Raw genomic sequence first — 27016 nt, forward strand, 5'->3', positions numbered from 1 at the left:
TTTCTCCTATATATTTCTGAGCCCACATCATCGACCATCTACAACTTGTTTTCAAGAAACAGAATGATAAAATTATTTAGTGAGATGACTCTTCACAGACATGTTGCAACCTGAGTGAGATACATTTTCCATTGCCCTCATTGTCTCATTCCAAATGGTTCTGGCAATTAATTGCATTTGAATAATTACAAATTAAGTTGATGATGTTTTAGAGTGTTTTTGACCTTGATGTTATTAGCACAACATCCAATACAAAAGCATATTTGTAGAACCCCAGTGTCATTAAATAATTATTCTTCTATTTGATCCTCCTATTTCATTACGCTATGTCTTCTCAAGAAACAGGCAACAGCACTTTTGAACATATTTATTCTTCTATTATGTCTTATTGATTTGCTCCTTCTTTCATTAACCCTGCAAATATATTTTTAAACTCTATCTTGGCCAGATAACTGGGATCTGAGAGAAAGAAAATTTAGGGAAAGCATTAACCTTGCTGTCATAATACATGCAACCTGGTGGGTGGGAAATAAGGGAAAAAAAACAAATAAGGAAAGAAGGAAGAAATGAAGGAAGGAAGGAAGGAAGGAAGGAAGGAAGGAAGGAAAGAAAAAAAGAGAGGAATAAGAAGAGGAAGAAGGAAAGGAAAAAGTTCTTGATCTCAAAAAGACTATAATCTATTTGTGTTGTGGGTAGAAGGGAAAAATCATGCAGCCTTGAATAAATAAGATTTACATAGAGTAAATTCTAAATAATCTGACAGGGAAGACATTAAACTAAGTCAGACTAGAAAAGGCTTCTTGCAAAAGATGTAGTTTTAGCTGATTTGAAGAAAGTCATGAACTAAAAGTGAGGAATTAATTTCATATACAGAAAATATCCAATAAGAAAGCTTAGAGTTAGGAGAGAGATTTTTTTTGTCTGAGTAATAGCAAGAAAGACAGAGTCACTGGATTACATAATGCATATGGTATAATGTATAAAAAGACTGAAAATGTAGGAAAGGTCCAGGTTATGAAGTTGTTATGCTTTTTGTTTTGTTTTGGTTTTTAAGCTAGACAGAGGATTTTATATTTCACAGCAAGATATTAAAGCCACTGCAGTTTATTGAACATGAACATATTTGTACTTTTAAAACTTACATTGATAACTTTTTGAAGGATAAACTGGAATAGGGAAGACTGGTGATATAGAGACAAACAGTAGCATATTGAAATACTTCACATTTGCAGGGATGTGGTCCTATATCAAGTATTCTGAGAAATAGAGTAAATTCTTCATATAAAAAAAAGTTGACCTTGTGTTGTAGTGATAAAGGTAAATTTACCATGAAAAATGAAAATAGGAAAGTTAACAATGGGGGAATAAATGGGACGATGCCGAAAAATAAAAATTTTCAACAGTAGAGTCAATTAAAACCTAAAATAAAACCAAATACATCAACAGAGATGATACTAAAATTGAAACAGAAGACAAGTACACAATTTACAAACCATGGACTTCTGAGGCAGAGGCAAAATGGCAGAGATGGCATGTTTCTTTCTGACCTTTTTCACAATCCTCACAATAATTACAAAATCCAGCCTCTGAATTAGCTCTGGACCAGCAGAACCCCAAAATATTGGGAATCCAAAAAATTATCAGCAGAAGATAATCTCAAAGATCACCATAAAGAGTTTGATTCAATTGGAAACAGGAGGGAGGCAGCCAGCTCAACCAGCTATGTACAAACACCAGCTCAGCCAGCTGAGAGTCCTGGGCCAGTGCAGACTCCATGTAGCAGAGAATTTAAGAGAGGAAACAAACCAGAAAATGTCTGTTTCAATCTAAAACAGGAGGAAGGCAGCCTAACACAATCCACTGACCACAAATGCTAGCTCAGACAGCACAGAACCCCAGGGTATTGCTGACTCCCCAGGCATTGCAGAATCCATGGGCAGTGAATATCCATGGAGAGGAATCTACAGTAATCTGCAGCAGTGTTGGCCACTCTGCCCTGGTTGCAAGCCGGTAGATCAGCAGAGAAGTTATAAAACATCCAACACAAGCATAAAAGATCAGTAGTGAACCCCAAAATGCCAGAATCTCAGGGAACCTGGTCATGCCCACCAGCACCAAGAGTGAATCAGCACTGAGCCAGCACTGCTGACAGTTGGAAAACCTTTCCCACCTTAAAGGCAGACCTTAACTTAAAAAAAATGACTAAAAAAGTAAAGAGAACTCTAACAATTGACAGCTTTTACAGCCAAAGAGAAGAGCAGATTTCAAACCCTGAGGAGACTAAAAATAAATTTTTGTTTCCAGATGAAGGCCCAAAAGGTTATATAAAGTCCCAATCACACAAGGCTCTCCTAACAGGAATTTAAAAGAGAGCTAAAAGAAAAATGGGGAAAGGAAATTAAAGTTTTGCAAGAGGGTTTGACAAAGGCAATACAAAATAGATTTAGTGAAAAGGAAAAAAAAATATAAGAAAGCAACTCTTAGAAAAACAGAATTTGTGAAACAGAAAAGGAAAATAACTCCTTAAAAAAAAGAATTTATGAAATCGAAAAAAAAAATTACCATAGGATAAAACAACTCATTTAAAAATTCAATTGGCCAAATAAAAATAGAAGTAAAAAAAAGTTAATAAAGAAAATAAGATACTAAAATTTAAAACTGAACAAATGGAAATGAATTACTCAATAAGACAACAAGAATCAGTCAAACAAAACCAAAAAAAAAAAAAAAAAAAAAAGAAGAAAAGAAAAGAAAAAAAATAGAAAAAAGGTAAAATATCTAATTGGGAAAACAACCAACCTGGAAAATAGATCTAGGAGAGAAATTCTAAAGATTATAGGACTCCCTGAAATACATTATGTAAAAAAGAGCCTGGACACTATCTTTAAGGAAATCTTCAAAGAAAACTGCCCAGATATCATAAAAACAGAAGGTAAAATGATGATTGAAAGAATTCCCAGAATCCACCTCTTAAAAGAGATCACAAAATTAAAAGCCCAAGGAATATTTAAATACCAAGGAGTCAAAATAAGGTTTACTCAGGTCCTAGCAGCTTCCACTTTAAAAGATTAAAGGGCCTGGAATGTGATATTCTGAAAGGCAGATGAATGCAGCCAAGAATTAATTACCCAGCTAAACTGAACATTTTTTTTTTCAGGGAAGAAGGACATTCAACAAAACTGCTGAATTCCATGTATTTTGATAAAAAGACCAGAGTTAAATAAAAAAAAATTGGACATCCAAATAGAGAACTCAAGAAAAGCATAAAAAGGTAAAAAGAAAAAAAAAAGGTAATGATCTTTTGTTTTTTTTTTTTTACTGGGACTTAATTTATATTAAACTATGACAAATTTATATAGTCCATTCTTTGACTATTATGATTTTGGTGATGCAAGGTAGTCCCTTAAACAATATGTTAAAAAACAGAAATGAAAACAGAAATGGTATATTCAAAATCACTTTCACAGATAGGTGGTATCTATCCTATAAACATGTGTGTGTGTGTGTGTGTGTGTGTATGTGTGTGTGTGTGTGTGTGTGTAGTTGTTCTCTCATTTTCATTCAAGTTTACTCTGTAGAAATATACCTCAAGTAAAGGAAAGACAAACACAAGAGAATAAATGCAATATTGGATATAGGCTACCATATGAAACACTATTATGTATATAATGTTATTCATCTCATTTATCAGATCTCTGATCTATAATTATCTCTTCATACTCCCCTGAACAAGAATGTCTCTGTACAAAGATTTTTGTATATTACATTGCAATCATACTAGTTCAAGCACTATCATACCCTATTACTATTCTTCCAATGTCATAGCTGGTCTTCCCTACCTCAAGTTTCTTAACATTCTATGGCTGATATTGATGTCTCTGGATGGTAATAGAAAAGTAGTCACATCATTCTTCTGTACAAAAAATGTTCTGTATCTCTCCATTGAAAACATGTTAAAATATTTTTTTCTTTTTTGTTCCTTTGTTATTTTTTTCTGAATTAAATAATATTTTATTATACATTGTAATAGCAAAATTATCAAAGATCAATTCTGATGAATGTGGCTCTTTTCAGGAATGAGGTGATGCAGGTCAATTCCAGTGGACTTGTGATATAGAGAGCCATTTGCATCCATGGGCATATTTCACATCAGCTACAATAATCATTGCTATCTCTACCGGCATTAAAGTATTTAGCTGGCTGGCTACAATACAACGGGGGAACATTAAATGATCTCCATCTATACTGTGAGCCCTGGGCTTCATTTTCCTTTTTACAATTGGACAGAGTGAGATCTATTGGGACTGAATGTGGAACACAATGAAGTATTTTCACTGTTTTTGTTGTTTGTTTGCTTTTTGTTTTCTTTCCTCAATTTTTTAAAAATTTTTGATCTGATTTTTTTTGTGCAGTATGATAGATATAGAAGTATGTATAGAGGAATTGTGTATATTTAACATGTATTAGATTGCTGGACGTCTAGGGGAGACGATAATGGGAAGGTAGAGAGCAGAAATGGGAGCACAAGGTTTTGCAGGGGTTGATATTGAAAACTATCTTTGCATGTGTTTTGAAAAGAAAAAAAATATTTTTATTAAATAAAGTTCCTGGGATTGTCTTGGCAGATAGACCTCCAAATATTTTACATTATCTAAAGTAATTTTAAGAGGAATTTATATTTTTTATCTCTTGTTATAGTGCTTTGTTGAAAATATATAGAAATCTCAATGATTTATGTGGTTTTATTTTACATTTTACAGTTTTAGTAAAGTTGTTGTTTCTAGTAGATTTTTTGGTTGATTCTAGTTAGTATTCTCCAAATATATCATCTTCAAAGAGTGAAAATTTTGTTTTTGTGTTGCCTTTACTGTTTTCTCCGATTCCTTTTTCTTATGTTATTGGTAAAGCTATATTTCTAGTACAAACTTTAATAATAGTGGTGATAGTATATCCTTCTTTTACCCCTTATCTTATTGGAAGTGCTTCTAACTTATCCCCATTACATACAATGATTGTTGAAAATTTTAGCTAGATGCTACTTAATATTGTAAGGGCAACTCCAATTATTTAAAAAAATTTTCTTAGTATGTCATTAATATCATGCAACAATTGAATCTCAGCACATGTCCAACAAGTGATCTTCATCCATCACACATTGGTATGACCTCAAAGCCAAAAAGACTTTGCTTCAAGTTCCACATCTGATTGATAGTGACTAGGGGACCATGAACAAGTCACTTAAGTTCTAAACATAATAAGCAACATTAGAAAGATAAAAAGTTTAAGGGAAAACAACAACCTGATTTTTTAAAAGTTTCTACATCAGAAAGCTCCATTATACCACAGAAATAATAGGGTCTAAATAGCCCATTTTTTTCATTTTATAATCTAGTCAACTTAGACCACTTACTTATTCTTCCTGATTTTTCCCATGTAGTCTTCTCCCTTTTTGCATTTCTTATTGACATCTTCTATGCCTGAAGTAGAGTTTCTTCAACTATTCACTTAAAGGAGACCATTCCTTCCATCAAAATGTTTTCTAATAGGCACTTGATTGGATTTATGGGTGTCCTGCAACTATGTATATATTGCTTCCCCTTTACTAGATTGTAAGTGTCTTACTGTCATTAACAATATTTCATTTTTCATTTTCATATACCTAAGACCTAACACAATTCCAGCTTAATAATCAGAGCAGTTCATTATCCATTTACCATAATTGAATATAATCAATGAATAAATCAATTGAAAGTAATCAATGAGTTGAGTTTTATTAAATAAACCATATCTATTATAATAGCAGGGAGATGATTCTCTGGAAAGAACATATGGGAGGATTGGCTGAGATTAATTCAGGGTGTGGGGAAATGATTAAATATGTGTACCGATTTTAATTTTCATGAATATATGTCCAACAGTCTCTTCTTTTAGTCCCCTATAACAATGCAAAGATCTTATATATAATGCTTTTTATACTCTTGGTTCAACTGATTTTAAGAAAATTTTTAAGACTAATTTAGCTAAAAATGACTTGTATATTATAATTATTTTCTGGCTACTGCTCAGTAGTAAGCAAAGCTGACCATGCATTTTCTTCTGAAGCTGAGTATAATCTTGGCCTGTGTAAAAATCTAAAAAACAAGTATTGAAAAAGTGTTTTCTACAGAATCAGGCCAAAATTGTAATATGTTTACATATATTTGATTAGAAAAGATTATTTGGGAGGTTTGCTCATAAAATATGCTTATCTAGGATAACTTGGGTTCTGGTTCTAGTACTTCCACTTATTATGTGCTCTTAGTGTTTCAAATGATTTGGCTTCAGTGATCCACAGTTTCTTAATCTATCAAGTGACAATTTCAGAGTGCATAATATGGACAATGAGGCTAGATTTCTAGAGCTATATTCTAATTTTAACACCTTAAATGTAAGATTTTGTTGTTTTAAGCATGAAATGAGGAATTATGAGTACTTAAATCTTTTTTTCCACCTAAAAATGCAAAGTTTTCAAAAATATCAGTAAGACAAATTGAGTAAGATTATGACCAAAAGACTTAATCCAACCATGTGTTCTGACTGTGGATATTTCCTTCTAACCTTAGGATAGCATACCAAGTGAAAAGAAGTCGTAAAAAGCCATCACTCTGACATTTCGTCTTTAATGGTCTTCAATAAATAGTCACTCTCTGAAATATATTGATGTATTTTGAAACTGAATTTAGCTCCTCTAGAAAGGTTCATGTCAGGCCATATACTGTTTTTATTATTTCCTCTTTAAAGTATTCCCAAACCCATTAGACACAGAAAGTTGTATCATTTTTCTAGGGTGTAATTTTTGGTTCTATTGCAAAGTCCTTAAAAAATCATAAAGAGTCTCACAGAATCTAATGTATTTAAATTTAATAATAATAATAATAATAGAAAGTTTAAGCTAGATGGCATCATCTATCATGTAGTTTAATTGCTTCATTGTACAAATGAGGAAATTGAAACAAGAAAGAATACTATAAAGAACTACAAGTCTCAGTGGTCACCTATTTGAATATATAATTTATCTTATCAATGCAAATGTATTTCAAATATAATTATAAGTAGATATAAAACTAATTTGAATTTTTAAATGAATTACATTTTTTTATTTTATGTCTAATAGATTAAAGAAAATTCACTATTTAAAGTGACAAAAATTGTCACTTTTAGTATCCTTAAAGAAATAACTTGCCCAAATGACGCAAGTTTGAAATGTCAGAGTCATTAAAGAAATAAGAAGAAAGAAACATTCTTTAAATAGCAGGCTGGTGAATATTAATAGTTGATACTAATATTATACCAGAATATTTACATAATGGTTCACATACACATACAAATGTGTGCATGTGTGTGTATATATATGTACATTTTTGTGTATTTACATGTCTTACATGTGTATATATGCATTGTGTATTATATATGTGTGTTTTGTGTATGTTTCTGTATAAAATATCAATATAGCTTTTCCTATCATTTGCATGATCTCAATGCTAAATAAAAGTACATATCATAATCTATGCAGAAACTAGGGTTCTGAGAGAAGAAGACATATATAAAAATCATAGAGAAAGTTATTCTGTAAAATTGGCTTTGTACTCAATTCTCTTCTGACTCCAAGTTCAGTGCTATTTTCACTTAAGTGTGCTGTATCCCACAACTAAAATCCAGCTTTTGCAATATCCATTCTGGTTTTTTTCTCTGCAACAAACTTCAGTAATTTTTAGTGTACATAAAATAAGCCAAGACTCATTTAAATATGAAAATAGAACATTTAAAAAGGACTAGAGTAAGAAAATATTTATAATAGTTAGTAAAAAGTAACCCTATGAATGAGTATACATAAGTTTTCAATCAACATGATTAAAATAGAGAGACAATCAAAGCCCATCCATTCCTTTGATGTTCTTGTCCTTGTCATTCCAAAAAAATTTATTTTTATATGATACTTCAAACGTGTTGTAAATCTGTTTCTTGTTCTACCATATATGGTAGAGTGGATAAAGCTCACAATCTGAAATTAGGAAGAACTTCAAGTTCCACTATATGCTCAGATATTTATTAGAATTTTGACCATGAGCAAGTCTCTTAATCTCTGTATCAGGTTCTTCATATCTAAAATGGGGAAAATTAAAGCATCTACCCCTAAAACCTGAAAATTAAATGAAGTATTTATAAAATACTAGCCATGGAAGCTACCATATATTAGATGTTTCAAAAATGCCCCTTGTCTTTTCTTTTCCTTATCGTATTTCATAAATACCTTTTGTACATCAAAGTTATTAATCTGTTTCTGATTTATCACTACATGTTCTATTTTCACTCATACATTTCCATGGAGGCACATCTTTCATTCTATCTCTACTCAGAAGTCATTGTTGATATTATTCAATATCTTATTCAAACCTGCTAAGAATAATCCTGTTGCCATTCACAATTATTACCTGGTTCTGCTAATTTCACTTCATGTAGATCTTTCCTAGCCCTTCTGAAATCATCCTGCTGCACTTTTCTTATACATAAAAATATTCCATAACATTCATCTATCAAACCTTGTTCAGCTATTCTCCAAGTGATAGGCATCCATTCACTTTTCAGTTTCTTGCCACTACAGAAAGGTTGTCTGCTAGAGTATCTAGCAACAAAAATGCTAGGGAACAGAGTAACAAGAGTCTGCATTAATCTTGTAGTCTTTCATCATGTACCTTGCACACAATGCCCCATTTGCATAGGGTAACAAGTCTGTGCAGAGACAAGTCTTGTGCAAACTTGACTCTTGTTGTCTTTGGCTGGTTGGATCTCAGTCAGCTCACTCTTGGGAATGGATGTTGAGGGTGTGGGTTTTGCTTCACTAGCTAAAGATCTGGGACACACCCTGTAGACACGCCAGCACAGGCATCGAACATGCACCAAATCAAGATCGCCCCCACCATCTCAGGAGTTGGGCTCCTGGACCAAAGCTAAACACATACTTGTTGTTGAGGCACATTGGCAAGGGAGATGAGAGGGTTATAAGTGCAGGAAAGCAGAGGAAGAGAAAGGAAGCAGGGAAGCAGGGAAGCAGGGAAGCAGGAGGAGAGACAAAATGATGTAAACAAGCAATAAAGCTTTTTTAACTGCATTAGTGGTGTCAGAACTATTCTGTCATATCTGGAAATTTCCATCTTTTGAAGGTTGTAGAGATGAAGATAATTGTGGGTAAATGTTCAGACACCATTTGGTGTCAGCAGGTCTGCACTAGCTGAAGACCCCAACAGTTGTCTAAAATAGTTTTGCACTTGTGAGTCCCTTTCCCCCCTTTAATATCTTTTTGAGATATAAGCCCAGTAGAAAAACTGTTAGATCAAAGGTATGTACAATTTGATAACACTTTGGGTATAGTTCCAAATTGCTCTCCAGAATGGTTGGCTCCATTCACAGTTCCACAAACAATGTATTAGTGTCCCAGTTCTCCCACATCCCCTCCAACATTCATCATTATCTTTTCCTGTCATCTAAGCCAATCTGAGAGGTGTATAGTGGTATCTCAGAATTGTTTTAATTTGCATTTCTCTGATCAATAGTGATTTAGAGCACCTTTTCATATGACTAGAAATAGTTTCATTTTATTTTTCAGAGAATTATCTCTTCATACCCTTTCAACATTTATGAAGTGGAGAATAGCTTGAATTCTTATAGATCTGGGTCTATATATTTTAGAAAAGAGGCCTTTACCAGAACCTTCAATTATAAATGTTTTCACAGTTTATTTCTTCCCTTCTAAACTTGTCTGCATTAGTTATGTTTGTACAAAAAAAATTAATTTAATATAATGAAAATAATCTATTTTGTGTTCAATCATGACCTTCAATTCTTCTTTGGTCACAAATCCCTTCTTTCTCCACAGATCTGAGGGGTAAATTATCCTATATTTTTCTAATTTTCTTATAGTATCACTCTTTATGTCTATATCATGAACCCATTTTGATCTTATCTTGGTTTATATTGTTAGGTGTGAGTCAGTGCCTTGTTTCTGTCATACTAATTTCCAAAATTTCCCAGAAATTTTTGTTAAATAGTGTGTTGTTATACCAAAGACTGGGGTCTTTGGGTTTGTCAAACACTAGATTACTATAGACATTGCCTATTTTGTTTTGTGAACCTAGCTTATTCCACTTATCAACTACTCTATTTTTTAGCCAGTGCAAATAGTTTTTATGACCGCTGCTTTATAATATAATTTTAAAACCAGCACAGCTAAAACACCTTCATTTGCATTTTTTCCATTAATAAATTTCCATTCCATTGAAATTTTTGACTTTTTTGTTCTTCCAGATTAATTTTATTATTTTTTCAAGCTTAGAAAAATACTTTCTTTGATTGGTATGGCATTGAATAAGTAGATTAATAATAATAGGTAGTACTGTAATTTTTATTATATTTTCTCAGCTTATGCATGAGCACTTGATATTTTCTCAATTGATTAGATCAGACTTTATTTGAATGGAAAGTGTTTTGTAATTGTGTTCATATAGTTCCTGACTTTGCCCTGGCAAATACCCTCCCAAATATTTTATATTATCTACAATTGTTTTAAATGGGATTTCTCTTTTTATCTCTTACTGCTAGACTTTGTTGGTAATATATAAACATGCTGATGAGTTTTGGGGATTTATTTTATATTTTGTGATTTTGCTAAATTTCTGAATTTTTTCTAGTAGTTTTTTAATTGATTCTCTAGGATTCTCTAAGTATACCACATATCATCTGCAAAGAGTGATAATTTGGTTTCCTCATGACCTACTCTAATTCCTTTAATCTCTTTTTCTTCTCTTATTGTCAAAACTAATGGTGATAGTTGTTAACCTTGTTTCACCCCAATCATTTACAGAATAGTTCTAGTTTGTAAGTTTTTCCTCATTACATAAGATGCTTATTGATCATCTTAATTAGATGCCATTGATCCATTTTAAGGAAAACATTATTTTTTCCTATACTCTCTAGCATGTTTTTTTTTTTTTAATAGAAATGGGTTTTGGATTTTATCAAATAATTTTTCTGCATTTATTGAGATAATCATATCATTTTTTTCAGTTTGGTTGATATAATCAATTATGCTAATAGTCTTCCTAATATTAATCCATCCCTACATTCCTGAAATAAATCCTACTTGGTCATGTTGTATTATCCTGATGATTACTTTCAGCAATTCTTTTGCTATTATTTTATTTTTTTGCATCAATTTTCATTAAGGTAATTAGTCTATAACTTTCTTTCTCTCTTTTGACCCTACCTGCTTTAGGTGTCAGCACCATATCTAAGTTATAAAAGGAATTTGGTAAGACTCCTTTGTTCCCTATTTTTTAAACTAGTTTGCATAGTTTTGGAATTAATTGTTCTTTAAATGTTTGATAAAATTCACAAGTAATTCCATCTGGCCTTGGAGATTTTTTTAAGGAATTGATTAATAGCTTGTTCATTTTTTTTCTGTAAAATGGAACTATTTAAGTAATTTTATTTCTGTTTATCTGATCAATCTACATTCATCAGGAATTCCTCGGTTTTACTTAGATTATCAAGTTTATTGACATAAAGTTGGGCAAAATAACTCCCAATTATTGCTCTAATTTCCTCTTTATTGGGGGAAAGTTCTCTTTTTTTTTTTTCATTGTTGGGACTAATAATTTTATTTTCTTTTTTCTAAAAAAAAATAATTAAAATTTATCAATTTTGCTGTTTTTTCATAAAAAAAATTCTTAGTTTTACTTATTCAATGATTTTCTTTTTTTTTAAGTCCATCTTTATTTGAGTATAATTGTCTTCTTTTGTAATCTTTTAATTTTTATTTCAAACCTTTTAATAAGAGCTCCAAAGGTTTTACCAGATTTTCTGTTTTTCTCCCTGAGGCAATTGGGATTAAGTGACTTGCCCAGGGTCACACTGTTAGGAAATGTTAAGTGTCTGAGACCAAATTTGAATTCAGGTACTTCTGACTTCATGGCTGAAGCTCTATCCACTGCACCACCTTGCTGCCCCTCAGTGGTTTTCTAACTTTCACTTTTGGTTGCATCCCACAAATTTTGGTATGTTGTCTCATTTTCATTCTCTTGGATGAAATTATTGATTATGTCTATGATTTGTTGTTTCAACCATTCATTCTTTGGGATTAGAGTAACTAGTTTCCAATTATTTTTTTAAAATCTATTTTCCCCTGTCCTTTTAGTACATGTAATTTTTATTACATTTTGATCTGGAAAAAAATGCACTTATTATTTCTGCTTTTCTGCATTTCATTTTGAGGTTTTTGTGCCCTAATACATGAATACATGATGAATTTTTGTATAGCTTCCATGAACCACCAAATATATATATATTCCTTTCTGTCTCTATTCAATTTTCTCCAAAATTTCTCTATCATACTTAACTTTTCTAAAATTACATTTACCTTCTAAACTTCTTATTTATATTGTGGTTTGATTTATCTAGTTATGAGAGAGCAAAGTTGAGACCCTCCACTAGTTTAATTTTGCTGTCTATTTCTTGCAGCTCTTTTAACTTCTGGTTTAGTAATTTGGATGCTATACTACTTGGATGCATAGATGTATAGTGCTGATATTATTTCATTATCTATGGTACCCTTTAGCATGATATAGTTTCCTTTCTTATCTCTTTTAAATAAATCGATTTTTGCTTTTCCTTGATCTGCAATCAGGATTGCTACCCCTTCTTTTTTATGTTTCACCTGAAGCAAAATAGGTTCTGCTCCAGCCTTTTATCTTTACTCTGTATGTATCACTCTGTTTTAAATGTGTTTCTTGTAAACAACAATTTGTTGGGTTCTGTATTTTCATCCAGTTTGTATTTCTCTCTCATTTTATGAGAGAGTTCATCACATTCACGTTCACAGATAAAATTACTAACTCTGTATTTCCTGCCTTCTTATTTTCACCCAGTTATACTTTTCTCTTTTCTTTCCCCCTTTCTCTCCTTCCCAGTATTTTGCTTCTGACCATCCTCTCCCTCAGAGAGCATTCCCCTTTTACAAGCCTTTCCCTTTTTTATACCTTTCCCTTGCTACTTCCCTTTTCCCTTGTTTAGCCTTCCCCTTTTTATTTTCCCTTTCTCGTCCCACTTCTGTATAAGGTGAGAGAAATTTCTCTGTAAAACTGAATAAGTTTGATATTCTCTCTTTGAGCCAAATCTGATGAGAGTAAGATTCACAATATGTTCATTCCCCTTCCTCCTTTCCCTCAAAGGTCTTTTTCGTTTTGAGGCCTTTAACCAGACATAACCAATGAATTCTTTCAATGTCTATTTTACCTTCTCGTTCTAGGGTATCAGGGCAGTTTTCTTTGATGATTTCCTGAAAGATGATGTCTAGGGTCTTTTTTTCCAGCATGGTTTTTGGGAAGTCCAATAATTCTTAGTTTGTCTTTTAGATCTATTTTCCAGGTCAGTTGTTTTTCCAATGATGCATTTTATATATATTTTTTTCATTTTTAGGGTTTTGTTTGACTGATTCTTGTTGACTCATTGGAGTCATTAATTTCCATTTGTTCAAATCTAATTTGCAGTGAATTATTTTCTTTAGTTACCTTTTTCACTCTTTTTTGTTTTGCCAATTCAATTTTTAAATTTGCCATTTCAATTTTTAAATGAGTTGTTTAGTTCATTGCATTTTTTCCATTTCACAAATTCTGTTTTTCAACAAATTGATTTCATTTTTATATCTGTTTTGTAAGGAGTTACATGCTTTTTCCATTTTGTCAGATCAATTTTGTAGGGAGTTTATGTTTTTCCCATTTCATTATAGCTATTTTTAAAGAGTTTTCTTCAGATAATTTCTGATTTTCCTTTTCCATACTAGCTTGCAAAGATCTCATTTCCTTTCTCCATTTTTCTTCTTACTCTCTTTTAATATCCTTTTTTGAGTTCTTCCAAGAGAGTTTTGTGAAATGGGGACTAATGCATATTATTCTTTGGATCTTTATCTGAAACTGAATTGACTTTAGGAAACTCAGGTTTTGAAGTCTGTTCTCTCTATAAAAGATGTCTATAGTCAAGAGTTCTTCCTCTTTCTTTTCTTTGATCTTATTTTGTTCTTATTCTTTTCTCTCTAAGGCCCACTCTGTCACTGTTTCTGTCTCTCTGTCTCTGACTATCTGCCTATATGATGTGTGTATGTGATCTCCCCTGCAAGTATAGTGGCCACTCAAGAACAAAATATTACTGTTGATTTGCCCCTCTTTAGGAAATGTAGTCTCTTGCAGTCCCAACTCAGCATATTTTCCACACAATGCAGATACCTGATCAATTAATTTAATACACTGTAGGTCAGAACCTCTTGGCTTAAAGGAGTTGAGTCTTTGTAGTAGAAGTGGAGATTACAAGCATTTAACATGTACAGTTAATTCATATGTTCTTACCTGACTTTTGTCATGTATCACCAATTGCTTGTTAGGTATTTTGAACTTGATACACCATAGGCATCTCAAACTTCATATACCCATGAAGAATACATTTTATTTTTTCTTCAAAATGCATTCTTTCCCCCCTACTCATGAATTTTCTTTTTATTTTCTAGAATGCCATCATCCTCCCAATCACCCAGGTTCACAACTTTAGTGTTATACTTTTCTGAAGTCCTTTCAAAGTATCTTCTTCTGTTTCTGCCTTTCCAAATATTTTGATTTCTGTCACTCCAAAACTAGTTCAGAGGCTTAATCTGCTGTTGATTTGAAGGAAGTTCAAAGAAGTTCAGACAGAAATGTATCTCCTTTGAGCCATCTTGGCTCTGCCTTCAGCATCTTTCTTTTAAAATATATCTTCTTATTTTTTCTAAGGCAGATATTTTGTAAATTAATTTTATTAACACTAAACAGGAATTTTAGAAGGTAAAAAACTTTAAATTTACAACATTGCAGAATAAGATACAAAAATCTAAGCTTCATATACTGAGTATGCTGGAATTAGTGTAAGACCCTACGAATTTCTTATTGTCTTTATATTGGCCCCCAAGGAGCTGACATTCCTTTGAAGTAAACAATATAATTAGTGGAGGAAATAACTACATGTATAAGGTTAGTAAGCACTTTTCCTAAAGAAGCTGAACTCCTTTAAGCCAAGGGGTTCTGACCTACTGTGTGATAAATGAATTGATCAGGCATCTGCAATGTCTGAAAAATATGCTGAGGTGGGACTGCAAAAGACCAGATTTACTAAGGAAGGGCAAATCAATAGTAATATTTTGTCCTTGAGTAGCCACTATACTTGCAGGTGAGATCACACACACACACACACACACACACAGAGTTAGAGACAGAGAGACACACAGAAAGACAGAGACACAGAAACAGAAACAAAGTGTGACATAGAGAAAAAAGAATAAGAACAAAAAGAACACAATAAAAGAAAAGAAGGAGGAAGGACAACTAACATAGATCTTAGACTCATCAGTATAAACATGGTTATTGAGCTTATGGGAATTAGAAATATTATCAAGTAAAATAGTATATAAAAAAAATAAAACTGAACAGAGCCCAAGGGTGATACTCACAGTTATGAGGCATGATATGGATTCAGATATAACAAAAAGTATTAGAATCAAGTGAGAAGAACCACAAACACTAAGAGATGAAAAAGTATCCAGAAGATCAACAGCCAAAAACACAGAGACAAAAAGAAGGATGAACATCTAGAAAAGACAAATAAATTTGACAACTGAGAGATCATGTATATTGGAAAGAGTGCTTACAGTTGAATCATGAGGTTGAAAAACAAATTGTAGGGTATATATAATATATAATATTTTAATAGGTTTATAACACAAGAGGAACAACAGGATGATAGCTAATGAAAATATTGGAATCTATTAAATATATTCAATTTTATTTTTTAATTTTGAGGAAGAAATAATGTGTGTGTGCATTCATGTATGAGCGTGTGTTTGTGTTTGCATTTGTGTGTGTGTATCAATAAGAGAGGAAGAAAAACTAGGAAATCATGCATTCTCTTCAGGTAGATGCAATAAAAGATGGAATAAAAATCAAACAAAGGTTGATTACACTTTGAAGGCATAAAGGCTCTGAGGTAAGTAGTCAGATCAATCTATTATATTAATAACAGCACATGGGGGTAGGAAAGACTGATTTCTTTGTGCCCTATGTACTATGGTAGCACATATCTTCAAGTAGAATTTATTAGCTTCCTACATTTAGCCATTTGAAAAGGTAAGACTGCCAGAGTTCAAGAAAAGGTGAATTAGAAGTGGTTTAATTTAGTGAAGAATTTCTGTAATGATTTCTTGCTACAGAATATTCCAAATATTTAATTTACAAATTTGATATACTCATCTCTTCTCCACCGTTCAATGCATGTTATAATTATATATTATAATCATTATATATGTATATCATATACATATATATTTACATAATAATGACTTGAATTTTTCTCATCAGAAATGTCTCAGTATCTTGGTTATTTTGCAAAATACTTTTCCATCTGACGTTGTGTGTAAATCAGTACTAACATAACTTACTTAATGCTATTGTAGTATTTATTATCATCCTATTAAAATAAATCCTTGGTTACATGCATGGAGATACTCTGGCCTACAGTAAAACAAATTTCCAATGACTATACCACCCAAATAAAAAATTCGTCTAATTGGTTTCACAAAATCTTATAACTGAATGGTTCCTATGTAGCAATAAAAGTAGTTGTAGCCCTCAGGGCACAGACATGACTTGAGCAGCCCAGGGTAAGTCATAAAGGTTCAGGAAGAATGATATGAATCAGTTTCCCAATATATAGTTCACAGTGAGACAGTAGAAGCACAGAACATATTTTTATTTGTACATGCAAAATAGTTTCTGATAATAAAAATGTCACCATATGATATTGCAAGGAATTCCTCACCCTACTGCTCCTCAGAGGGATTCATAACAATGTAACCAGCACTTGCTGTTCTCTGTGGATTTCAAAATGCAAATTGATTTGTTCATTTTGCTGGTTTAGAGAAACATAATATGTGCTTTCTATCCCAAGAGATCTTTTGGTTTTTCTTGACTAAAAACAAAATACTTTTTAATCCTTGTGAGTAAGTGTCCCTTAGTCACATTTAAAGTGAAACAACTCTCCTTAAATAGCTGGATAATTTCTTTTTTTCCACATTATTTGTTTTTTCTGATTAATCAGGTAAAATTCTCAAAACAATGTTTTTTTTTTTTAGTCAAATAAACAAAATTTGTCAATATGTTTAAATCCTGTCTTACTCTGAACCTTGGTAACAATAAATAAAGTTGTACTGTCAAACTCTTTTTCCAAAAGACTTTGACAAAATTATGGAGATTGCTGTAGGCAATATTTTTTTTTAAAGTCGATACAATTTGGATGGCAGTGAGAAATAATTTATAAACCAAGTGAATTGTGGGGGAAAAACTTCCTTTACAATAAGATTGATAAAATGACATGTTTTTATATAGTAGTGGTTTTAGGATACCTTTTTCACTTTCTTTAATTAGTGTGTAAGGTCTATGTAAATTCATGAGGCCCAGGACTCAGGGCAATATTCTAGAGTTTTACAGGATCTTAGAGAGCCAGCATGGAAAATTTAGGAGGTATATCTTATGTTTCAAATTTTTAGCTCTTCTTATTAGAATATTGTTAGAATGTTGATTCAAAGACCCATGAAGCTATGAGATGGAAATTAATCCCTCAAAACAACAACAACAAGTATTTATTGAATTTTTGCTGTGTTCCTGATTTCATGTTAGTCACTAGAGATATAATAACAAAAAAACAATATTGTCTTTTAAGTCATTTCATACATATATAAATCTAATAAAAATTAGCATATACAAATAATGTACAAAAACAATAAAGATGAAGTCTAACATTTATGCCTTCTGACCTACAGTATTCCAGGCCCTCTGATCCTTTATTTTAAAAGCTGCTAAATGCTGGATAATCCTGACTGTAGCTCCTTGATATATGAATTATTTTTGTCCTTCAACTTGCAGTATTTTTCCTTGAGATTATAGTTTTGGAGTTTCACAACAATGTTCCTTGGGGTTTTCCTTGTGGGATCTCTTTCCAGAGATGATCGATGGATTCTTTCAATTAGGATTTGTCTTTGTATTTCAAGAATATTGTGACAATTGTTTTTTTTTTGTGTGTGTGTGTGTGTGTGTTTTGTCATGGCCTTCAGATAGGACAATAATTTTTAAATTATCTCTTCTGGATCTGGATCTATTTTTAATGTCAGCTGTTTTTCCAATGAGGAATTGTACATTTTTTTCATTCTTTTTTGTTTGACTGATTCTTGCTGCCTCACAAAATCATTATCTTCCACTTATTCTTTCTAGTTTTTAATGTATGATTTTCTTCAGTTACCTTTCGTGTGTGTGTGTGTGTGTGTGTGTGTGTGTGTATTTCCATTTGATTAGTCCTACTGTTTAAGGAGGTTTTTTTTTTTTTCAGTTTCTTTTTCTTTCCTTTTCTAAGCTGTTGACTTTCTCCTACATACCTTTCATTTTCTTTTTCTCATTTTTTTTCTCCTACCTCTAATTTGCCTTTTGAAGTCTTTTATGAGCCCTTCCAAAAAGCCTCTTTGGGCTTCAGACCAATTCATATCACTTTCTGAGATTTCCTCCGTGGCATTCTATCCTCTTCTGAGTTTATATTTTGGTTGGTCCAGTCACCATAGTAGCTTTCTATGGCCAAAGTTCTTTTCCATTTCTTGTTAATTTTCTTTTTTTTCTTTTGGTATTTTCTTTTCTTTTCTTTCATTCTTTTTTTAACTTTTAAGATGGTACTCTGCTCCTGAGGCAAAGGGGGTGCTGTGCTAAATTCCTGTGCAGCCTTGGCTTTGAGAATAGGAGCCCATTGTGTTTGCAGGAGATAGCTTTGCTTGCTCTGTTCAGGAAACATCCTGGTTTCTCAGCGTTTGCCTCCTAAGCTAGGAGTGGAAGCTGTCCCAGTGATTTGTTCCTCTACTGAGCCAGGTCTGAGTATCTTGTTATTGTTGTGACTAAGATCCTCTCAATGGCTTTCCAAAAATCTGATTTCAGCAACACATCCTTTGCACCCCAGTGAGATTATTGACCTTTTTTTTGAAATTTTTTTTCCATTTATTTTCAGCTGGAGAGTGGTTTCATTCCATCAGACTCTGTTCTGAGGCCTGGTTTCATGTGGTTTTTGATAAAAACTGGGAGAGCTCAAGCAGTTTCTTGGCTGTATTTTGTCATATTTGCTTCACTCCAAGTCTGGCATTTATGCATTGAAGAATAAATACTTATTGTCCAGAATGTTATATGATATAGTAGAAAATTATATGGTTTTAAATCAAAACTCCAACCAAATCCCAATTTTACATTTACTATTTGTCACAGATCTCCATAGGAAATAGTTTGCTAGTGGTCAGCTGGTTGTCTGGTACTAGTTTTGCAAGTATCCCTTCTTCTTTCTCTCAAGCTATATTCAAATTCAAATTAATCAATTTCATCAACTTTTTATTAAGCACTCACTATGGACCAGGACAAAACTAAATCCTGAGGGTAAAAGGAAAGGAAGAAAATCATCTTTTTAAAGTGCCTGTCATGTGTCAAACATTGCACTTTGCAAATATAATTTTACTTGATCCTTACAATAATCCTATAAATTAAGTGTTGTTATTTTCATTACTTTTTATTTGCTAAAATAAACCAAGTCAAACAGATTATGTGTTTTGCCTTGAGTAGGCAGTTAATAAAATGCCTGAGTCAGGATTTGAACTAGATCTTGATAGCTATTCCCTAACTCCAAACTGCTTAGTAAAGAAACTTACATTTATGTAGGAGAGATAAAATAATCACATAGGTAAAAATAAGGTAAATTTAAAGAGAAAGACTGTAGTATCTAGGGTGAGAGAATGAGGTGAGAAAGGACTGATGCAGAAAGTGAGACTTCAGATGTTTCTTGAAAGGAGTCATGAATATGAAAATATAGAAGTGAAGAGGGAGATTTCAGGAATGACAGAAAGCCACAGGAAAGGCATGGAAGTAGCAGATGGGAAATCTCTTTTCTTTCTTTCTTCCTTTTTTTTAGAACCATTTTTAAGGAATAAAATTTACACAAAATTGGTCAAATCATGGATTTTATGGAATGGAAATAAGTATAAATAGATAAGAAGAAAGAAATTAGGCTATAAAATATTTAAATATATAAAAATCCAGACCTAGGTACCTGGAGAAAATGTTGTGAATGTAGAAAAGACAAGGTGAGGCACTTATTGACTATTGCTAGTGAGTAAAAGCCGGGAGATAGGGATGACAATACATTTGTGATTCTGAGTGTCTTGGAGAATGGAGGTACTATTCACATTAATTGGTATATTCAAAAAAATACTCTGCTTTCATTCTAAATGGGGGAGATAGGGAATTCATAATATATTGTTTATGAATGTAAAGAAAATATATCCAAAATTAATGTAAGATAATTTCTATTAAAATAAAGTCACTATATTTTCTTTATATTTATTTGCCTAAACTTAGATAATTCAGCATTTCAGGAATCTTTCAGAGCTTATCCTTGTCCTGTTACTTTACATTTCATGGTGAAATATAAATGACATTAAAAAAATACTGATTAGTATTTTACTCAGAAAGGGACTGAAGCAGATATTCTCATTAACATAGAAGTGAAAGCCATCACCAGAGCCTCTTTTTTCACTGATAAATTCCTTTTTTTTCTATTTTTTTCCTTTTTAAAATATATTTCCTCATTTCTGGTTTCCATTCTCTTTAAACATCTAAAGTTTTACTTATGCCTAGAAAGCTGTATTATTCATAGGAAAAGGAAGTTGTGACATGAATACAGAGTACTAGTGCTTTATATTACTTTCAGGCTGGACTTTTCACAGTTTAGAGCACTTCCAAAGTAAAGGGAGCTGTGTCATTGGAAACTGTGTTTTGTCATCTTCAGTAAAAGTCACATTTCACTGTCACTTAGATTAGCAACAATACAATATGATTATTTCAGTTCAAAATAATAGTATAACATTAAAACACCATTAAAATTTATTCAGCTTTGGGTGTTTGTTTTTGTTGTTAATGTTTGGTTTTTAGCTCTCTGGTGCATTTTGGATAGATTTTTTTCATAACTTTTTATTTATTTTATTCTTTCTAATTTGTTAGCTATAATAGCAAGGTTATCATTAGAAAGATAACTATTGTCTTTCATAACTTTCACAACAAAATTTGATTTAATGCAGAGCTTTGTAAGGTTAACTAGAAGTACATAGGTGAGATTAGAAGTAGAGGAGTGGAAAACTAACCAAGGCTCATCTAACTGGCTCATTAATTTTGAAATGCAGAGATACTTGAATTGTTCATAAAGGAATACTTTAGAACAGTGGTTACTCTTTCAAAAGCCACAAGCCAGGAGTGACTAATATATCTTTTTTTTTTTTTTTCAGTTAGAGGAAACCACTGTGAAAGTATTATGTTCCTATTTCAACTGGAATATTAAGGTATTTCATAAAATACATGTAACTGGAAAATGAGGTGAACAAGTATTGAAATCTCTTTCTGAATCTAAGGGTAAATGATACAGCTTACCCAAGTGTAATTATCATTTTTCTTTCTATGTTTGTTGGTTTGTTAGTCTTTTTTTTTCTGGACTTATGATTCTATCAGTGTAGAGAAATTCTAGGGAAGAATGCCCTCTCCCATTACAAAACACTGATCTACTTGACAATTTAAATTAATAGTATCTTTTCAGGGACACAGGAAGGTTTAGTGACTTCCTAGAAACAGAAAACCAGTACAATAAATTGTGATTTAAATCCACATTTTAAATTCACCTTATAAATCTTGGTTTACCAGCTTTGTATACTGTTATACCACTTTTACATAACAAGTTTCTTAGTTTGATTTCATTATAAAAGGATGTATGTTGAGAAATGGAGTAAAGATGAGAATTGAGGGTTCATTTTTGGTTATCACCAAATATTTGTTCTTTACAGTTACTTAGAAAACAAGATAAAATATTGATTGGAAAGTCAATAAAGGGTTACAATGAGTCTTTTATTTTATTTCTTTTACCAAGTAACATAAGAAAATATACAGGAACATCAGTAGACACTGCAGGGGGATTTGGCCAGGACAACCATAAAACTACCAGGATCAGGAAACATGTCCATATATAAAGAGAGTAAAAAACCTGAGACTGAATGAACATCTGTATAGGAAATATAGGGACAGAAAAAGATCCTGTAAAATAGTGCAAGGATCAAAAATGAATATTATCTATAGTTCAATTGCCAAGTACCCAATTGCAGGTCAGAGTTTTAGGTTGGAGAGGAATGGTTATATGTGAGGGGGTCTTAGGTGTATAGATTTTTTACTTTAAAGCCAGGAAAAGCATGGCTACTCAATTTGAGACTTTACTCAGCCTATAAACCTGAAATGAAATAACCATAGCAGAAGATCAAAGAAAACTCAACAATTCAATGACTCCGAAGCTTCATAACCTCCCAGGCAAACAATGACTCATTCCAAAAGCAGTCTACTGAAAACATAACTTCATACAAGATAATAGTGACCCAACTATGGGCTATAAACTTGCAGAATGCAGACAAGAAGATCAGTAATAGGATTTCTCATTTGGTCACACCAGTATGGAAACACTAAAATCTTTCAGCTTCCTAGACTATCTGTAAAAGCAATAGAGAGCTTTGGAAACACAGAAACACAGTCCAATATGCTCCACATCCCTCCCACCCCCCGGAAAAATGAGAATAATGCTTACATAAGCTAACTAATATAAAATACAAGGATGAAAAGTAGTCTTGAAGAATGGGGGGGAAGGGGAGGATCCTATGATGAAGAATTCTTACAGTGACAGAGAAGCCTCAAACACAAAATTAGAAGATTTTTGGATTGATACATTTATAGAGAAAGCTTCAAAGAATGATTCAGACTGAATATAAGCCCAACAAGGATATGCAGAAGAATAAAAAAAGACTTTAAAAGGAGAATTAAAAACAAAAAGCACAAACAGATACACAGATCACATAATGTTTACAGTCATTAATAAAAAGAATTGAATACCTTACATATATTATATACATATAATATATACTACATATATTACGTTTACCTTACATACATTCCGAAAGTCAAGGATAAAGGATTATGACCAAAAATAATTATCTAGAAAAAATTGAGTATAATTCTAAGTAGGAGAGGTTATGGATATTTTATGAAATACAGAACTTTTGGTTATTTCCATTGAAAAGATAAACACTAAATAGAAAATAAGACAGTCAAACAGTGTCCTCAAGAGAAGTAAACTCAAAAAAGGTAAACATGACTAAAAAATCATAAGGAACTAAACAAAATTAAATTATTCTTCTTCTTACATGGAGAAATTATACATATAATATCAAAAATTTAAATATCATGAAAAGTCTTACAGAGAATTTAATTAAAGTGCCTTTGGAGAGCTTCTATTTTGTTCACATAGCCTCAAAAGAAGAATGCTACTTGAGGGAAAAGCAATGTACTAGGAGTGGAAAAAGGGACATATGAGGAAAATTATTTCACAAAAATATTGCATACATAAAAGATTTTATATAATGGAAAAAGAAACTTTTGAAAGAGGACACTTGAACCTTGTTCTAATCTGAACTATTTCATACATACAATTGAGGACAAAATTATTCTTACCTAACACGAGAATAGGATTAAAAGGAATTAAGAGGGAACATATTAAGAAGGGCATATAAAGGAAGGCAGTGGTCAAAAGCAAAACAGACTTTCTAAGGGAACAAAGTAAAAAGTGACCATAAACATAATAGAATAGAATGAAAGAAAATGAGCTATTGACAATCAAAACTGTGAATATCAATGGTATGAACTCATACATAAGAAATATATAACATATAAACAAATAAAAAAGACAGCTATATGGATAAGAAATTAGAACCAATAATATGTTGTTCAAAAGAAACACATGAAGCAGAAATATAACGATTTAAATTAAGGGTCTAGAGAAGCATATGTTATTCTCTAGCTGAAGTTAAAAAGGGAGAGGTGGTAATCATAATGTCAGACAAAGCAAAAGGGAAAAAACCTAATTAAAATTAAAAATTTGAGTAAAATATATATTGCTGCAAGGTACCATTAGAAGATGAATTAACATCAGTAGTAAACATATATACACCAAATGGCATAGAATATCAATTGTTAAAACAAGAATTAAATAAGTTCTAGGAGGAAACACACCGTAGTTTGAATTTGGGGAAAAATTAATGAGTTTTGTATTGATCAAGTTGAATTTAAGATAAATATAAATAATTCATTTGTAAATGCCCAATAAATATTTGATGATAGGGACCTAGATCTTAGGAGGAAAATATATCATATAAATAAATGAGACATATCTGCATAAAGATGATAGTTAGGTGATGAAATCACCAAAGGACAAAAATGATTACATAAATGCAAAGATCCAGAAGAAAATGGTTTATGCCCACAGTCTGAGATAAATATGTGAAATGGGTAAGAAAACCAAGGATTGGATAAATAAAAAGGAGAACCATGAGAAACCAATTTTATTATAAGTTAGTTTCCAGTTAGAAATATTGATTACCAGTGTCTAATGCCTGCAAAAAGCCTTATAAGAATAAAAACCATGGAAATACCACAAGATCTATTAATTAATTTATTAGTTGAAAGTTAATTAATAATTTAGGAGCTAGAAAAATGAGGCCCAGAGAAATGAAGATACTTCTTCAATGTGACATAAATAGCATGTGACAGATTCAGCATTCATATTCACATCATTTCATTTCAAATCCAGCACTCTTTCCATTATAAAGAAACTCCTTCATTTCCAAATCAAAAGAAATAGCCAAATAAATTTTACTAAAAATGGGTTTCTCTTAACCAATTTAGAGAGAATATAGTTTATTTCTCAATTACAAATTTCATAATTAATGATTGAACATATATATATATATATACAACATTAAATGTAACTCAATAATTAATCAACAATAAATAATAATGATAAATAATAATAAATTGTCAAAGGATACGAAGTAGCAGTTTTCAAAAGAAGAAATTTGTAAAAAAAAAAAGCTCTTCACTAAAAGACAAACTGAGACATTGATAAAGTCTGACATTTTTGGTAATGTTCCCTAACTGTCCCTTAACAGTTCAAAGAAGTTCTCTTCTTTTAAGTTATATTTGATCATTATAATTTTGCAGCCTTCACACTTGCCTTTTTTTAACAGATGAAAAGATAGAAGAGACCACCAAAACTGCCAGGCAAACACTCACATTGTCAATACAGAGTGTTATATAGCAAGAAATTGGAGCCAAGAGAGCCTATGTGAATTTCTCAAGGTCACAGGGTTGTGAGAATCAAAAGTAGAATTCAAATAGAGGCTTTCTGACTTCAAAGTTAGTCCTCTTTCCCACAGTTCCATATTTTATTCTTCTCATTTACATTTTCTTAGTTATTGTTATTTTATTGCCCTTCTAATTACTTTATTTGCCATAAATTCATATATATCTTCATAATTTTTAATGGAGTTAGGAAGAGTTGGACACACTTAATTGATTATTAAATCATGACCAAATGGTTCTGCAATATTGCATAAAGCTGAAGCATCTTATACAGGGGTCCTCAAACTTTTTAAATAAAGGGCCAGTTCACTGTCCCTCAGACTATTGGAGGGCCGGACTACAGTAAAAACAAAAACTTTGTTTTGTGGGCCTTTAAATAAACTTCATAGCCCTGGGTGAGGGGAATAATCGTCCTCAGATGCAGCATCTGGCCCCTGGGCCATAGTTTGAGGATCCCTGAATTCTAGATGAAGCTGGTGGATAGAGTCCTGGGCCTGGATTTAGAAAGATCCTCTCAGACTCTTTTTAGCTGTGTGATGTTAGGCAAGTCACTTAAGTTTGATTTACCTGTTTCTTATCTGTAAAATGAACACACATTGGAAAAGAAATGGCAAACTGTCCCTGTATCACACAGAGTAAGATACAACCAAATAACAAAATTATAGAGGTACTTTCTTCTTCTGAATTTAGTTCTTGAGATTCTCTTTAATTCGTAGTTTTTTTTTTCATTGTATTTTGAGTTTTCTACTGTTTACCCATACATTTGGTCTTAATTACTAGAAGAAAACTTTTTCCAGAGCCAAGATCCATTCCTTCCACACCTATCAACCTGGTTAGCAGACTTTCATTTGTTCTATACCTAATGTGGCATGGATATTATGGCTATCAATATGATAATTCTAAATGGAGTGTTTGTTCTTGATTCAGTTTCCTGTCCTCTGGTGGTTTTGAATTAGGTCAACAGGGAACAAAATCATGTAGTAGTTACTAAATATAATAATTTGGTTCAGTTTCAATATGCCTCAAATTACTGCAACATTCATTGGCCAAACATGAACTGTTTAACATAGAAAACTTTTCACTTTCCTAAGTTGTTCCTTACACACTAGTGGATTTGTAACTGGCAACATCTTTAAACTCCTTTCTTATAGATTATGTGACCCTGAACTGCACTGATGAACTTTATAATGTTTTCTTTTTGTTTTAAGTTACTAATTGATCTGGTCCTTTTGTTTTTAACCTTTTCTCGTCATTTCCACAAAAGTTCAGCTACAAGTTCTCATTTGTCAATTTTAATAGAATTTCTTTGATGATTGAATCTATTACAACTCTGTTTTGGGGGAGATTTCACAAGATAAAGGATTAAACAGACTAGAAAGGACAAAATGACCATTTCATATATGTAGTACTAAAGAATGTCAGCATAAACAAAACCAAATGAGGTGTAAAAATAAGAAAAGTTATAAGTTTGGGAAAAGCATTTTCATCAAATACTGTAAGCAAACAGAGACATGACAAATCAATATGTAATTATCACAGTTTGACAATGAAATAAAAGCTATCAAATCTTATGTAACAAATCTGCATATCACTAATAATAAAAGAAATGTAAC

The sequence above is a fragment of the Sarcophilus harrisii genome, chromosome 1 (genome assembly GCF_902635505.1).
Source record: "Sarcophilus harrisii chromosome 1, mSarHar1.11, whole genome shotgun sequence".
Taxonomy (NCBI): domain Eukaryota; kingdom Metazoa; phylum Chordata; class Mammalia; order Dasyuromorphia; family Dasyuridae; genus Sarcophilus; species Sarcophilus harrisii.